Source organism: Notechis scutatus, chromosome 1, assembly GCF_049901735.1.
Source record: "Notechis scutatus isolate UNSWTSFEM ecotype Mainland chromosome 1, rNotScu1.2, whole genome shotgun sequence".
NCBI classification, from domain to species: Eukaryota; Metazoa; Chordata; class Lepidosauria; order Squamata; family Elapidae; genus Notechis; species Notechis scutatus.
The window spans coordinates 187,978,558-187,996,699 of record NC_142009.1 but is presented as its reverse complement, the minus strand read 5'-3'; the positions used below and the strand labels follow the sequence as shown (position 1 = coordinate 187,996,699).

At 41.4% G+C, this 18,142-nt stretch overlaps 1 pseudogene; it reads right to left on the bottom strand.

Moving 5' to 3' along the window:
* Positions 1 to 437: 437 nt before the first annotated feature.
* Positions 438 to 622, bottom strand: LOC113431695 (U4 spliceosomal RNA; annotated as a pseudogene).
* Positions 623 to 18,142: the final 17,520 nt, after the last annotated feature.

Here is an 18,142-nt window from a genome sequence, read left to right as displayed (position 1 = left end):
ACAGTGCAGTGTTGGTGTGGTGTCAGGGTTTTCAGTTCAATGTGTGGAGTGTGAAGGATGTATGTTTGTGTTTATTTTCATGGTCATGATGTGCACTGAAGATGGTGTTTGATTTCGTTGTATGAGGTGCAATGACAATAAAGTAAACTAACTAATTAACTAAAATAACAATAACAACACCTGAACATCTACTATATGGCAGAAAAGGTTTAGAATGTCTTCTATTGGATTTTTGCAGCCAAAATATGATAGCCTTCACTAGGCTGCAGCTACCCAACAGTGTATTAGCTTTAATCTGACCTCTGCCTCTCCCTGTCCTCCCTCCCCCCAAAAAAACCAATGTTTCTTTGCCCCACAGTTAAAGCTTGGAGAGGGGAGGCAAAAAATCTGTAACCCTATTCACTTTGATGATGCCACAATTTTGCTGTTCCTCTTCCACCCATTCTGCCCTTCACAAATTAATATTTGAATAAAATAGCAGTGTGGTTGCGTCAAGGAAAAGGGAACACTGCATGAAAACGACTGATCACATTAGAAATGGAATGTATGAAAAGTTTTCAATTAGCAATAATCGCGCCTCGGATAAACCTCATTGGCTACGATACTGCCACTGCGCAAAGCTTGCAGACTGTCAAAAAGGATATTGTCTGTTTTTAAACGCATCTTTTTTTTTCTTTTTTCTCTTTCTCTTCCTTTGTTTCTTTCTTTCTTTTACATCTCCTCTTCTCTTTTCTTTCCAGTTTGTAAGACCGAGTGTTCTTTTTTTGTTTTTTTCCCTTTTGTGTATGTAATGTCGATATGTTTTTAATTGTAAATTTAATAAAATTTATTTAAAAAAAAAAAAAAAGAAATGGAATGTATGAACAGAGGATAGCAAGTCCTTCCTTGTATCTCAATTTTGTAGCATGGTAACACCGGGGCCATTTCATTTAAAGTTGTAATACATTCCAAAGCTTTGTACGGAAATAGATGGTGGGATGCAGTGGTTGTCTTCTATTCATGGGGGAAGCAGGGGACTTCCTCCCCTCAACTGAACAGGAGAAATATGATGCCATCTTCCTGTTCAGCCACTCTCTCTGCTAAAAATGAGACCTGGATTCAGCTATTGCAGATTCTGAAGGTCCTTGGCGCTACTGGAAGCCCCAATAAACCAGTAGTTGACATTGATAGCAAACAATTATGTTAAACAACGATCCTGTTAGCAACAGATTGTGGACAAGCAAAATAACTTGATGTAATAGAAGGGAAAGGGACATTGAGATGATCCATTAGTATAACTGATTTTTGGAAACTGTTAGATGAATGGATTGAAGTTTGATCTATTAACAACAGTAAGTAATAATAGCTCACATCAAAACTTGATGAGCATCAGCTCAGCTCCAATTATGGAGATCTGGAGAAATAGCCACACACACACTACACTTTTTAAAGTGTAGAATAAATATTTTAATTGATTAATGTATATTTAAATTTATTTACTTAACTCTGGTCAGGCTAATCATCATAATATTAAATATGGGGTTTTTTTTACTATTTAAAGTCATAGAGATTATAGAAATCAGTAACTGCAAACAGAGGATTGTCACCCCTGCAAGATGTGATATGTCAAGGCCAAAATGCCTACACTGAAATAAAGTTGACATATATATACCTCCACACATGTGTAGCTATTATAAATGTGGGACAGGATATTCAATGTTAGATGAGTGTGGAAAGGGTATCAGATGTCAGCTTCAGGACCTAAAGGCATGAGAAGTTAGACAAGGTCAGAGGCTTGTCACAGAAGTCTGAGTGGCAGCTAAGCAGAAGCCATAAAGGCTGATAGAAAGTATGAAGAGAACACAACCCAACTCAGCTAGTTTTTGAAAGGGACATGTTCATATTTGCAGTTAAGAACATAGGAAAGGAAAACAAAGGATTTTTAGGAACCCAAGATGATTAAAATATATTGTTAAGATACAGCTGATTCAGAGTGGTTGAGAGAAATACCTGGTTATCATTCAAGTAAATAATTCATGAAATAATCCAACCAAAGTCTAAACCAAAATCCTATAAATTTAAGAAAGATCAAAAGGACAAGTTGCTTCTTGTGTTGGGAGGTGCTATAATCCATAGATGGAGGAAATGAATCCTTATACTGGTCTTCTTGACAATTTCTTTATTTGTCTTGCTTTTTCCAAGCTGAATATTTGTAAATGTTGCTTTCTCTATATCGTGCTTTATTATATGTATGGCCACATTCACATGGTACCATATTTGCCCAAATACACCAAAAAAGCATTTTGCCTTTTATTGTTAGAATTATCCCAAAATGTCATCTTTTTGTATGAACAGGAATCAAACTTAAAGTTCTGTCCTCAAATCTTTCAGAATGTTTTGCGATCTTTAATGCTAGAAAATCAAATTTTAGAACTCTTCTTTATAGTTTTGATAAAGACCAATTGAAAATAACAAAATGCACATGCACAGTTTTCTACAGTCATTTCAAGATTTAATGTAACAATTTTCTTCTATTTTTTTAAAATGCTAATCAGTGAATTCCATGATTTTTTAAATCCATGATTATATAGAGTGGAGAGATAGCTTACAGAGATATTATACACAGATGAATAGTATAAGTGTGTGTGTATGTGTCACTTCAAGTCAGTATTGATTCCTGGTGATTGCCTGGAGCTTTCTTTGCAAGATTTCTTTGGAAGTGGTGTGCCCTTGCCTACTTCCTAGGGCTGAGAGAGTGAATGGGCCCAAGGTCAGCAGTTTTAGTACCCAAGGAAGAACTTGAACTCAGGGTCTCCCAGTGCCATAACCACTACACTAAACTGGATCTCATAGTGTAATATAGCAAGTCAAAAGACCGTCAGAGAATGAAATTATAACTGAAGTAAACAAACCAGAGCGAACTCTGAAACAAACTCCAGAGAGGTAGCCTAAGCCACAAGTAACAGATGCCCAAACACTGTTCAATGGCACTTCAGGCCCAAAGAAGAGCTGGTTCATTGCCACTATTCCAAATCCGGCCAGTTGCAGGCTATGCCTCTTATGTTTTAGCTTGATTATTAGGCTAATGATCCTGTCAGCCTCTGAGGTCTTAATCCTTGGCAGCAGACTGCAGCAGAGGCAAGCAGAAGAATGATGCCTAGATTCTCTCTGGGTTATTGTCCTATCCTATAGAGCAGGGGTCCCCAACCACCGGTCCGTGGACCGGCACCGGTCCGTGGAACAAGTCCTACCGGGCCGCTGGTTTTTGGCGCCGCCATCTTGTTTTGATGAAAAAGTGCTTCCGGTGAGCTTTTCCGGTAGAAAGCTCACCGGAAGCACTTTTTCATCAAAACAAGATGGCGGCCAGGCTTCGGTGAGCTTTTCCAGGTAGAAAGCCATTTCTACCGGAAAAGCTCACGGATGCTAAGCGCCGCCATCTTGTTTTGATGAAAAAGTGCTTCCGGTGAGCTCACCGGAAGCACTTTTTCATCAAACAAGATGGCGGCGCCCAGCTGATGTCGGTACTGGGCCGCGCATAAAAAAGGTTGGGGATACCGGGCCGCGGCGTAAAAAAGGTTGGGGATCACTGCTATAGAGCATATTGTTTCAAGGGAGATGTCCACCGAGTGGTCAGAGAGAAGGAGCCAGCAACGTAGTCCATCAAATTGACTGAGTTTGATCTGATGAACAATGGAGTGACCTAGATAGTTAGATTCCCTCAAAACTGGCCCTCCTCCCAAGTAAACCCAGGTTTACTTTAAAAGCAACTCTTCCTTGTATTCTAGCACCTTTTCTGGTGTTATCCTGAGTCATCTGTACTTGGTGGACTCATTGGAGTCTCAACTCCTCATGTTTCCCAGTAGGTGTGGGCTTTTAAATTCAAGAGGTTCTGTTTAATTCTTAGGGAAACTCCTCTGGAGAACTCTGTTATTTAGACAGCAATCCTAAATTAGAGAGGGCCAAGTGAATCTAGGGTCACTTACCATTGAGTAGATACGTACAGGATGGCATTGAAAACGTACTACTTTTCTTTGAATATGTTCTTTGCATTGGATCTAGACTTAATCATATTTAGAGGAAATCAATTTAAATCAGCAATACATTATTAGTGATGACTAAATCCCATTATTTTAAAAAAATCTATGTTAAGAGCAAATTCATGAATATCCATAGATTATTTTACAGGACACATTTAACATTTTTATTGAATTACTGGATTCAATTTTCTGAATTCCCATATAACTTTAAGTCTTAAATAAATTAGGCTGCCTGACTCCAAATAAAGGACCTGTACCTGTTTCCCATTACTACTATTTTGAAATACTACTGGTATTTCAAAATATGAATGGATAAAGCCTTGGTGCATCATACACCACATTTAACTGTGATTGGAAAGAAGAAAATGTGGATAATTGATGTAGCAATACCAGGGGATAGTAGAATAGAAGACAAAAAGATTGAAGAATATCGCAAAGTATCAAGATCTGAACATTGAAATATGGCATAGACTGACTATGGTGGTGCTAGTGGTTACTGGCACACCGGATGCCATATCAGCAATCTTGGACAGTACTGAGAGCATCTGAGCATTGACAAAATGTCCATCTGCGAATTACAAAAACCACAGTGCTTGGATCTGCACGTATAATATACTACATTGATACATAACAACATCCTAAGTTCTTGTGAAGAGCTCAGTGTACATGAAGGCCAATACCAGATAAAGAACCAGCAGTTGTGATTTCACATTTTTATTTGTACATAATATTATTTTATATTAATACAGTGAGGGAAGACTCATCAATTCTTGCTAAATACTATCAAAAATTAAGAACTATGAGATTCAGAGCATGAGAAATAGATGCAATATTAGATCTAGACAAGTTTTTTTTTATCTAGTTGTTAATTTCTAAATCATATTAAAATGACAACCAGATCCTAAATGTATTTATTCAGAATTACTTCTGTGAAACTTTCCCCAGCTTAATAATTTGGGATGACAGCCAGTATTTTTTTAAATCTTGGTGTTCAGGCAGAATGGTACTTGAAATATAAGCATCTGAAGAAGGAAATCTGTTTAATGAGACCATCCTCTGAGAATACAATTTCCTGGTATTAGGTTTTTTTTAATGAATTAATGAATATCTCAACTAGAAGATCCAAATCTTGCCCTTGAACTTGAATATGCAGCTCCTCCTCCATTTTAATTAACTAAATAGCTTATCTACACTACAGTTGATCAAAGGTTACTTTAAAAGATTCTTTGAAGTGAAGCATATATTTTTATGAATGTTATCTTGTCTTGAAAACAAATAAATCACTTCAACAAATCTCTTTAAAGATTCTCCTCCCACGCATTATGTGCTTATTTAAGGGGTTGAGCTTAAGTTGAAGACAAATTTAATACTCTTCCCTAAAAGCTAGCATTTAAGGTTAATAAATAACTAACCACATCTTGGTGGTGCCAAGAAGAATTAGGAGATATTGGCTTCACTCTTGAAATACTTTTGATTTAGGCTGAAAACCCATTCTTTTCAAATCATGGTGTGTTAAACACACCATAACAGCTTTATATTAATTGCATGATGCTGGAAACAAAGAGATAATGTTATGATTAAGAATTATCTTTGGACCAGGCTAATAAGTAGCATACATAATTCCAATGTGCCTGAAGTCTGAAAATCTAGTTTATATGGTTTACATTTATTCCCTATTAGAGGTTTTTTTTTTATCATGATTAGGCCATTAGATAACATCTTTGTTTTATTTTCACATGAGGAATTAATGGGTCTTTACTGGGTTTTCTGAAACTTGTTTGGCAGAGCACGGTCTATCTTTCTATGCACTTAAAAATGAGAAACATAAGGTTTGCTTAAATAGAATATTCGGCACTTGATATAGTTTGTAAATAAGTCATCACAGAATAAACATCACAGATACAACTTCCATATTATTTAAACAAGTTGCTTATCAGGTGGTCTGGTTCATACATCCTATTGCTTGTCTACATGAGAGGAAAAGCAATGAGAAATCAGTTAAACAAATAGGAGACACAATACATTATTTCAATATATTATTTAATCTGATATGTGATACAAGGTTCCTTGTTCTGTAGTCCTGGAAGCTCTGAGTTCCTGTTAAATTGTTTTTGAATTTTTTTTGTAAAATAAATTCTTAAATTGACTAATTTTATTTAGGTCAGTCAATCTTGGCATCTTTAAGATGTATGGACTTTGTGTCTATGGAGATTTTCAATCGTCCAGGTCATAGTTGTCCCTAAGGTGCTTTTCCAAAAATTAACTGCTTTCTTGTTTATTTCCTTGAAAATGTTTCACTTCTCATCCAAGAATCGAACTGAATTTTAAAAGCTTCTTGGATGAGAAGTGAAATATTTTCAAGGAAAAAAACCAAGAAAGTCCAATTGCCTTTTGCGACAACCATGACAATGTGTGGAGTTCATTTCCCAGCATTCCCAGCCAGCCAGGCAATTCTGGGAGTTGACGTCCACACTTCTTAATATTGTTACGGTTAAGAAACACTGATTAACATAATCTTTAATATGTAAAGCTCCATTTTCCTTCCAAAGAGTTAGGAAGGGGCTTTCAAGATGAATCAGCCTTATCCCTTCTATCTAAGACCAGCCGTTTAGGCTAAAGAAAATGACATTTTTGAGTAATGGATCTCAAACCTCTGCAGAAGGGTTGGGGATGGGATTAGGGCAAGGTAAAAAGAACATTGTGCCAATGCCATGCAAGTTCCACCCAGTGGTGGTATGCTACTGAATCGGACCGGTTCAACTGAACCAGTAGTAAAAAAAACCAACAACTTCCGAACAGTGGTGGGATTCAATTTTTTTTTTACTACCGGTTCTGTGGGCGTGTCTTGTTGGGCGTGGCAGGGGAAGGATACTGTAAAATCTCCAGTCAGAGGTGGGATTTGCCGGTTCTCCAAACTACTCAAAATTTCCGCTACCGGTTCTCCAGAACTGGTCAGAATCTGCTGAATACCACCTCTGCTTCCGATCAGCTGAGACAATCCTCTGACAATCAGCTGAGAGGATAAAAGACCGAAAAGCTCATGGGAGGGTGAGGGGGGGGTCGCTCCTAGTTTTTCGTTTCTTCATCCTTTCAGCTGATTGGCTTGTTAGGGGTGCGTGCATTAGGGATGCACGCATGCGTGTGCACGCACAATCACCCACCGAACCGGTAGCGACTAAGGTAGGATCCCACTACTGGTTCCACCCCTTCTGTATAAGCATTTTGATATCACAAATGTATACCAAAGTGGTATTGCATGGCTTGAGCCATGGAAACTCAACACTGCTTTTGTCATTTTGATAAAAACAATGAGGCCTGTGGTGTTTGGCTAAGTACTGGGGAAAAATATTGCTACCTCAAATACTGGTGTGAAATTAGCTCTTAATGTTAGGATATTTTGCCTGATGTCTTGCTAGCCCAGCCGTTGGTTCTAGATCTTCTCTGTTAGAGGAGCAAAGTTGCTTTATCTTTGGCCCTTTAGATATTTAGGGACCAATGTCATCTGATCCCTTTGATTTCTCTTTTGGTGGCTACCATTCATTCAGCAAGTCTAGGCTTGCACGACATCAGCTGCAGCCAGCTCCCATTTTTACCAAGATTTTCCCATAGCTTAATGTCCTATTACTTGGTTTTGGGTGATTTTGTTTATGAAAACCTCTCCCTGGTTGCTGCTGAAGGAAATACAATGGACATGCTTGCATGAATTGGGAGATAGACCAGACAGGATTTTTTTTGTCTAATGGAAAGATAGAAAGATGGCAAACCAGTTTCTAAAGGGCATCATTTTAATTTGCACAATTAATATTTTGGATGGGTGAAATTTCACCGAATTACACTTGCATTATATTTTATCCTCTGTTTAAATGATGTACAGTGGCTCATTACCCTGCTGTGCTAAAAGTTCTGGGGCGATGGACAATGTATCCTGGGAACAGTAAGGCATTTTTTTCTCAGTATTTGTACTCAAATTACTTTACTTATAGTCCATCATGGGAAGAACCGAAAATGGAATTGCCGACATCATTGTGATGCTGGGACAAGTACCGTTCTCTTCCCAATTCCATGTCACTTCTGTTATCAGCTTCATTCTGGGAGCAATTATAATGTAATTGGCTTTCAGGCAGATGATGATGGTGTTCAAATGGCTATGCTACTTCCCAAACATTAAGTGCATGGACTAATCCCAGTGCATATGCTCATTTCCTTTCTTTCTGCTTCTGTTCAATTTTAGAGCCTAGCTGATGAGCTAATCTTCTTCACAGAGCAGACCTAAAGATGGGTCTGGTCAGGCTCATTGTTGGCAGAGTCCAGGTCCAGATGCAATCAGGAATCAGAACTAGAAACCTGATGAGACCTTTCCAGCGAGTTTGGAGCAGGAGGAACATTTCCCTTATATTCACAGGCTGGTTGTTTTAAAGATGGTGCACATGCAAAACGTGGGCCGCTTTTTGTGGCTTTATGCTTTGTGAACCTAGACATTTGGCTTTGCATGCCAGGGTGAATGACTTGTAGAGTGATCCATAGCTTTGTCAATTGTACTCAACTCAACAAATCTTGATTAACAAATAACACCTTGGGGCGTAAACTCAGGTATTGTTTTAGATCCCCAGTAATATCATGCTCAACATGTAATTCGTATATATTACATGGCATTAACAAAGGATTATAAAAAAGGAAAAATTCTCCTTTCTTTTTCAGCATTGGTGCCCATGAATAGCACCCACACTTTACATGATCAATAGGAAAAAAAGGAAGAAGAGAATGTTGACCTTTTTCTTACAGTTTTACAGTAACATTGTGTATAACAGGGGTGTCAAACTCACGTCATCATGGTGGCGTTACCTCACGTATCGGGATTCTTTTCCCCTTCACTAAACCGGGCATGGGCGTGGCCAACACGTGACGCATCCGGCCCATGGGCAGGGAGTTTGACAGCCCTGGTGTATAGAACACAGATGGCTAAGAAATTAGTAAACCGGAAATCACCATCTTTTAAAGTTTATGTGAATAAAGTACACTTCGAGTATCTTATTTTGAAGTGCATTTTCCAACAGAACTATTCACCAAACCTTTTCATTATTTTTGTAACAATTCTATTATATCAGGCTTTCCAGAGATAAGCCCTCTTCAGATATGTAACTCCAATCCCCAGAATGCTCAGCAGGTGACATGCTGGCACATCTCCAGGGAGTTAAAATCATACAAGAGAAGGGTGGCCAAGTTAATAAAGGTTGATCTTTATTAGAAAGCAAACACAAGTTCTTTAAGTGAGGTTGTGTTAGTCTATGGAACTCCAAACCACAAAGTCTGGTGGTAGCATCTTTTCTGACTAATGGATTTCATGTATTATTTTTATTAATTTTTTATTTTATTTTATTAATGGATTTCATTTAAAGGCATAAGCTTTCACCAGATGGATGGAGTGATAAAAGTGAAGTAGGCTTTGAAATGTGATGAGAGAAATAGGAAAGTAAGGATGGTTAGGCAAATGAAGTTACATGGGAGAAAGATTTCAAGAACTTCATTAATTAATAAAAGTAATGTGTTAAAAGCCCATTGTGTTCATTAAAAACTTTTGGGACAGCCTAAAACCTTCTGATATATATGAGTTCAGCAGTCTGTTGTTCTATGACATTGGCATAGTTCCATTTTATAAAATGGCAATTTTGAAATCTGTGAGTGTCCAGGGGTATTAAAATGTTCTGATATTACTTTGTCCTTGTTTTGCATCTTGATGTCAAAGTTGCATCCATTAATTATTTAATGCCAAATCTCATCTGTCTGTCCAATGTAGATTTCAGAAGGCTGCCAGATGATGGCATATATCACAAAGGAAGAAGAGCATGTGAAAGCACCTTTACTTTTGTATATGAATATGCTGGCCTGTGTTATGTGCTGTGTTATGTGGGACTAAAGTAGACATCTGGGCTTGTTGTGGGTCTGGTTCCCATGTTATGACAATTTTTATGTTGTTTCTTGTAATAATGAGCTTGAGCTTTAGAAGACAACCAGTGGCATTCTGTTATTCTGTCTCTGATGAAGTAAGTAAAGATCACATCAGTTTAAGCCTTTTGATATATTTTAGTTGAAAAAGCAAAATCCTGATTTTAAATTATTTATCAGTTTCTTTATTACATAGTGGTTTTGTACAATACTACAGTTGAGGAAATAACAAAAGCCTGCCCTGCGGTTTTGCTCCGCATATGGAAGGCTTCTCACTGGGTGGTCGAATGCATCAAGAAAGACACCAACACAGGTTCTATCTTGGGTGAGCTGCCCCGATCAGGGTTTGGGGAACTCCTTTATTGGGAACACACAAAGGGGGTGAGTTTATCCAATCATTATGTTACATGCGTAGGAATGTTAGTGGATGCATCGCATCTTCCAATAACCATGCCATGGTAAATTTAAACTAGCAAACCAAACTGCATTCCAGTTAACTGCCCTTGTGACGTGTTTTATGGTCTTGTTCCTGGTGTCTGTTTTCAGCCTACGTGAGACCTAGCATGCACCGGAACCATTGAAGTTGCTCACGTGAGGCTTGGCACACAGTGGATTTGGCCCATTACAGCATCTCCTCTGTTTTAGTTTTATATGGAGGAATTTCTTCTGGATCTTCATCACTACCCATGCAAAAACTTGTGCGAGCGCACGCATCAGGTCTTCTGAGGGTATGACTTTGTACAGAGGTTCTTTTTCCCAGAGGGCATTAACCTGTGCAATGGCACGCTTTTCAGCTAATAAAGACAGACTATTGGAGATGGTACGAACAAATATTGGTAATACACATGGAAGAATAACGCATCCTGCAGCAATCATACCTATGAGAGCTACTATGGCTTGTAATCCTGGTAGTTTAGGGAACCAAGAACTAAAAATATTCTTAAAATCAATACCTTGCCATACTTGATTAGGATTGTAGGTTAATTGTCGCATCTCAGTTGTTAATTGTGCTACTACTTTGCCAACTTTGTCAATTTGAAGACAACAGTTCGTAAGATTGAACCTACCACATACCCCTCCTTCTTTGGCTAGTATGTAGTCTAAAGCTAAACGATTTTGGTAGACAGCTGTGCGTAATTTGTCTGTAGCAGTTGCTAGAGTGTTTAGAGCCTTGTCTATACGTTGTCCTGCTAAATCTAAAACAGCTTGTAAAGCATAATTTATTAATCATGTATATGGGGGTTCTGTACCCCAGGAGCCGTCTTGGGCCCAACTAGCAATGCTGAAGGTGCAGACGATTCTTTCTGAGGTCCAGGTGTCCCCTTCATATTCTGATTGACAGGGGAAACCTGCAAAGGTATTATCGGTGTCTCTTTTCTTGTGGGATAATGTATCATACACAGGGATGCCCAGTTCTTGCTTGATGGAGATCGGTAGGAGGAAAAAGGAAGGTCTTATCCACCCCAATACATGACCCTTGCCAATCTGCTGGAAGGACGGATAGGCTAGGTTACCACAAATCCAATACATGTTATTTGGAGCTGTCCAAATTTGAGAGGATGTTGTGTCATAGAGATAAGGTAGGAGGGAAGTGTTGAATTTGGCAGGGTGTGGTGGTAGCATTGTCAGGTGCTGTCCAAGTCTGGTAGGAGTTATCCCATGTACCTAAGCAAAGGAGGTGTCCTACTGGAATGGATCCATTTCGGGAAAAACAGTTTCTACCAATTAAGTTAGTGGTAATTGTCCAGATAAGTGGATCGGAAGCTATTCTAGCTGTTATGTTTCCTACAGAAGACATGTTATTAAACAGAGATGGCGAGGCTTCTAAGGCTTGCCATGGCCATTGTTCTCCTGTGGTGGTTCCCACAGACAAAACAATTGGTTACTGCAAGTTGTTTTGCAATTTTTTCTGCCATATCCATGAACAAGTTTTTTGCAATAATGCTGGTATCAGGGGCTTTTTCTAATTTCCTTAAATTATTATATACTGACCAGCCTAATGATGTTTCCTCGCCCTCATAAATTATTTCAGTTTTTATGGTAATGTAAGTATTTGGGTCTATTCCTGTGCCATCAATCCCTATACCATAAGTTTCAAGGCAGGGTGTTGCCTGGAGATAGTGATTTCTACCTTATTGTCTGTGGTAGACCCTGATATTCGTTTGAAATGTGACAGATGATTGCAACCTGAGTACCCTCCCCCGGTATAATCACAGACACAAGACCAACCCGAGCACTCAACGGAACCTCCACAAGGGGTCCAGTGGTTGGGGTTCCCATGGCCCAGTTAATGGGTGTATGACACAAGTATTTATGATTGTGAGCGTACGTTGATTTCCAGTCATCCGACCCACATGAATGTCCCCTGGTTTAGAACAAGCAACACAAACATCAAAGATTAAAACAATTGGGTTAGTACCGTCCTTGAGCACGGTGGTGTGGTTTAGGTAATAAAGTTTTCCTTCCCCTTCAGGATCGGATCTGCCAGAGGTTTTTGGAAGTCCTGCCCATAAGGTGACGTTGAGACGTACAGCTGCCTTGGGATCGTAGCAAATGGTTTTTGAGTTCATCTTGCATAGATGGTACATGGTCCCATTGTTTTGGCAAGTTTTTCCCGTGAGGAAGGCACTTCTGCGGTTGTTGGGTATGGTAGATGAGAGTTATTTGAGTGGAACCTGCCTGCGTGGTTTTGGTCAGGCAGGGGTGCAACCATCTGATGCGCTGGCAGAGTTCTGCGATCTCTTAATTCGATGTAGAAAGGGGTGGCCTGAGCATAAATGTCAGGCTGACTTGCGAATTGTCTGTGATAATGACGAGATGAACGGGTCTAAGGACTGTCCAGGATTCATAAATGTTGCTTATGGAATCATAGAGGCGTCGACCGGAGCAATAATAGGTGGTGGCAGTGGGGCGAAGTATGAGGAGTGTAGTTCGGGGGATGTTCAAAAGTGTTGATCTGGAAGGAAGCATTGCTGGAGATGTGGGGCCACGGCTTAGGGAGCGTTGACCATCTGAGGTAGGGGGAAAAATGTCCCCAGATGCGGTGCAGGTCAGCAAGAGGGGAGTACCTGGCGTGAAGTATGTCACTCGAGATGGAATGGAGACCTTGGAGGCATGTGCAGCAAGAAAGAGGAAGAGGGTTGGCAAGGCAACGAGACGAATCATGTTGATATGTCTGCAGGTGGTGACTTTTCTACTTTGGGGTGGTATGGTCTGATGTGCCGTCCAGGAACCCACAGGACACGATCTGGAAGCTGGATAGCTGCGTAGCCACGACCCCAGGTGAGAGAGAGAGCAGCAGGACCCTTCCAAGTAGGGTCTGGCAGTTGGCGGTAGTATACCTGTGGTTTGGGAGAATCAGGGGAGGGGAGGAAAAATGCCGCTCCGCTGCTGTCATAGCAGGGGTGCCAGAGAGGTTGAGGAAGTTGAGTGTATAAAGACAGAGATTAAGAGTGTCTTGCATCGCCGGGAGGCCAAGGGTTCTTTTCCTCTGATCAAATGTCGTTTCTAACGCTGTTTTTAGCGTCAAGTTAGCTCTCTCTGCCAGGGCTTGTCCCTGGCTGTTATGAGGAATACCAAACTTGTGGGTAATTTGCCTCTTAGCGCAAAATTCTGACATAGCTGTGCTAGTGTATGCAGGACCATTATCTGTTTTTATTTCATTTGGGCGTCCCAACGATGCAAAAGTGCGAATGCAATGATTGATGACATGTTTGGAGGCTTCTCCTCTTTGCGGAGTTGCCATTATGAACCCTGAATAAGTATCAATTGTAACATGCAGATACTTCCAGGGGGCAAATGAAGGAAATTGAGTAACATCCATTTGCCATATTTCTCGCAGGCTTTCAACCCAGGGGATTTACCCCTAAGGGAATGGAATGGGCTTGTTGACTACAGGTGGGGCATTGTTGCTCAATGGCTGAGGCTTCAGCCATCGTGGAGATTGAAATGTTTCATGAGAGCTTTGGTGTTTTGATGGAAATAAGAATGACTCTCCCAAGGAGTCAATGTGTGTGATGTCATGATGCCTGCAGCTGCTTGATCCGCCACATCATTGCCTTCCTGGAGGATTCCTGGGAAGGGTTGGTGGCTACGAATGTGTGCTACAAAGAAAGGATGTTGACGCTGTGCAACAAGGTGTTGTAATGTAACAAAAAAGAGAGGAGGTTTTTATCAATACCAGGAGAGAGGTAAGAGTCATGGATAGTAGAGACTATTTGAGTAACATATAGGCTGTCTAAAATCAAGTTGATGGGTTCATTAAAATTCTGGAAGACTAATATGGTTGCAGCAAGTTCAGCTCTTTGTGGTGATGTTTGCACAGGGGTGGTTTTAGTGTGCCACACCCCATTCCTTTGCCAAGCGCATGCTCCTCTTTCCACTGCCATCAGCAAAATAGTCAAGGCGTTGACCAAAGGCCTTTTGCTGATGGGAGAGGAGAAAGAAATGGGTATTGTCCGAATGATTTGAAAACGTGGATCAGCGGGCGGGTGGCAGGAAACTAGTCCAGGCCAGTCAGCTAAGGCAAACTGATTTCTTGGGAGTTCTGGAATAGAGGTTCCCATATTTGCAGTGAAAAAGGGATGAAAGTGTGGAGACATCTATTCCCATAAGTAATTTTGCACGACTCCTACCTTTTATGATCAATTGAGCCAATTGAGCTGATTTGGAAGTGATGGAGCATCGTGGCGTATGGGAAAGATGGATCCACTCTATGATGTGGAGTTTTTGGTCCTTTGAGTTACTGCTGCGGTCATAAGCCTCGGGGTGGCCAAAATGACCATATCTAAAGGAGTATTGGCAGCAGCTCTGTCTACCCATATTTTTCGGATATTCTCTTCTATGAGAGTTATTGCTTGAAGTTGAGGTTGCTGCAAGGATATTATGTCAGCAGGCTTTTTCCCCAGGTAAGGGCTTCAAACAATGGAGAGAGAATATCAGTGGTTAAAGACAGGAAAGGTCTGGCCCAATTTATGGTACCCAGATATTGCTGAAGTTGAACCAAGGTGGGTTGAGAAGGTAGAGACAAAGAGGGAAGTGAAGGATAGCAGTAGCAGAAAGCATTTTATAGCCCAGATATGCGTATGGAGTTAGTACTTGCACCTTTTCAGGTGCTATGTACAAACCTCCTTCTGCAAGAACGGCTTTCAGGAAAGAGAATGAAGTGAACACCGCACCCGGTGGTCCAGGAGCTGCAACAAGGATATCATCCATGTAGTGATACACCAGAAATTGTGGGAAAGCTGAAGCGATAGGGTAGCAAGACATTGTTGACATAGTGTTGACACATGGTGGGACTATTAAGCATGCCTTGAGGTAGGACTTTCCACTGAAAGCGGGAGGAGGGAGAGGAGTTGTTTAAACAAGGTAGTGTAAAAAGCGAATAAGGCACGATCTTGTTCATGCAGAGGGATAGAAAAAAACAGTCTTTTAAATCAATGACCATTAAATCAAATTTCTCAGGGATGATGTTGGGATTTGGCAGACCACATTGTAATGCCCCCATTGGTTTTATAATAGCATTTACAGCTCTCAGATCACATAATATCCTGAATTTTCCTGACTTTTTCTTTATAACAAATATGGGGGTGTTATATGGACTGACAGATGGTTCAACGTGCCCTTTGACAATTTGGTCCTGAACAAGTGAGTGCAGGGCTTCATAGTTTGTCTATAGTGAGGGGCCATTGATCTACCCACACAGGTTCTGTGGTTTTTAATTGCAACCGTAGTGGATTTCTAGCAAAAGATTCCATTAATCAATAATGAGTCTCGCATTAAGTTGAGACATAAGATCACGGCCCCACAGGTTAGTATGCAGTGGAAGGACCAAAGGTTGGAGGTAGGCAGTGCGAGAAATATCAGAAGAACTCACCGGTAGCCACTGTTTGCTACGGTGGGCGTGCTGAACTCCTCCCACTCCCCGAACGGCTGGGGCAGTTTCAAAGGCTAATCGTCCGGCCACTCAGCCGTTCGGATGACACTTACATCAGCTCCAGTATCTAAGAGACCCGAAGACCTTGTTATGGATTGTAAATTGTAACACAGGCCTGGCTTGTTCTACTGTCTGATGGACAGTAAATGCCCATGCATCATCTGTTTTAACAGGTACTGGAATAGCGGTTGCTACTAATCTCCCTTGCTAATTTTTGTGGGAGTGTTTCCACCACTGCCATGGCTACTGAGGAAAAGTCATCGGAGTCTCTCAAAAACGGAGAAGCAATGATTCCCTTGCCATGAGGTCTCGGATGGGATAGATTATGAGGGGTGTCATGGCAGGGGGATCGCTTTCAGGCATGTGGGAGAAAGTAAACAGTGCCTGGGATGTCAATTTCCATATCTTCAGAGGCAATTAGGTGGAAAGATATGGAGTCAGCCTTGGGAGTGGGGCTGGCTGATCGCCTCCTCTAGTTTCCTGTGGCTGAGAATTGTTGTTGCGACACTGACTTGCCCAGTGGTACCTTTCTTACACCTGGGGCATATTGTCTTAGGCTTGGTGTTGTTTTGTGTATTGTCTCTGGCTCTGCATTGTGCCTTAAAATGGCCAGGTTTCCCACAATTGAAGCAGTTTCGCCGGCCTGTTCTGAGAGTTTGCTTGCTGCAAAGCCATAGCCAGATGCTCCATATTGTAGGAGACAGTCCCCACGATTCTGCAAGCCTTTAGATAGTCCGAGAGGAGGCCCCCTCGGGCAGATAGAGGCTGCAAAATCCTTTGCAATCCTCATTAGCATTTTCAACAGCCAGTTTTAACAGAAGCTCCTTACGGGCCTCTACATTAGAGATTTGCCTATGAATGGCTTTCTGAAGTTCCTCTACGAACTCGGCATACGGCTGATTTGAGCCTTGAATGATTTTTGAAAAAGATCCTACGATGCCAGAGGTAGGATCATCAACTTTGTCAAGGGCTCTGATTGCAATAATACTGGCAAAGGTAAGGGTACGTTGTGGGAGTGTCGCCTGAGTTGCTAAGTCCCTAAATTGACCCATACCACAAATTTGATCTGCTCTCGCGACCCTACCATGATCGAGGGCAAATTTTTCAGCTTCGCACGAAAGTCTGATTCCCAAACAACGTACTGTGGTCCTGTCAGTATCATGCGAAAAGATCCTTCCAATCTTGGGGTAACATGAAAAAGGAGGTGCTGATGGTGTTAATGAAGCCTCTGACATATGGTGCCTGGATGCCGTACATGGCCACGGCTTGTTTTAAATCTCTAATTAATTTCATAGATAAAGGTTCAAGTCTAGGCACCATATTTCCGGCTTCATCCCCTCATATTCACGGGACAGAGAGAGAGCTCCTCTAGAGTAAGAGAGCCTTCTCTGCGTCCCTGCATCATGGCTTGTGCGAATGCTCCCATGGGTGTCTGATCCCTCGCTGGATTTGAGTTAGGAGAACTCGTGGGTTCAGGAGCAGTGGGGGAGTTTCTAAAGGAAAGCGTCCTTTGTCTTGGTTTCAGCTGTATAGGGAGGAGGGAGGATCCCCCTCAGAGGAGGGGTCTTGGTCAGCTGAGCCATGGATTGTTAAGCATTCCAGGACTGTCCTCCACGTGGTCAGAATTTTTGGTGGAGCCCTGGGATTGCTATGAAGATAGTCACCCAAACGCTGCCATGTGGAAACTTTCAAGGACCCTTTATCCGGATAAGCCGGGCATTGCGTATGAATGTAAGTCAAAAGGGTAATAAGGTCCTTCTTAGTTGGAATCAGGAGCGTTTTGCCCTGACTTCCAAGAATACGAATTGAACTCCCCGTTAATTCCCTAATTCCTGCAAATGTGCCATCTGCTCTTTGGAGAATTTTCCGCCCATACTCACCTGAAAGGAGGATGTCTTCTTTGATGAAGATTCCTGGGGAGGGATCCGTGACACGAGACGGCTTCCTGAGTTGCAACTGGCTCGCCCGGCCGGGTGAGATAGGCAGTCGAAGAGAGACGCACCGTTCCTTTTAGTGGATCACGTCGGGTCACCAAATGCGGTTTTGCTCCGCATATGGAAGGCTTCTCACTGGGTGGTCGAATGCATCAAGAAAGACACCAACACAGGTTCTATCTTGGGTGAGCTGCCCCGATCAGGGTTTGGGGAACTCCTTTTATTGGGAACACACAAAGGGGTGAGTTTATCCAATCATTATGTTACATGCGTAGGAATGTTAGTGGATGCATCGCATCTTCCAATAACCATGC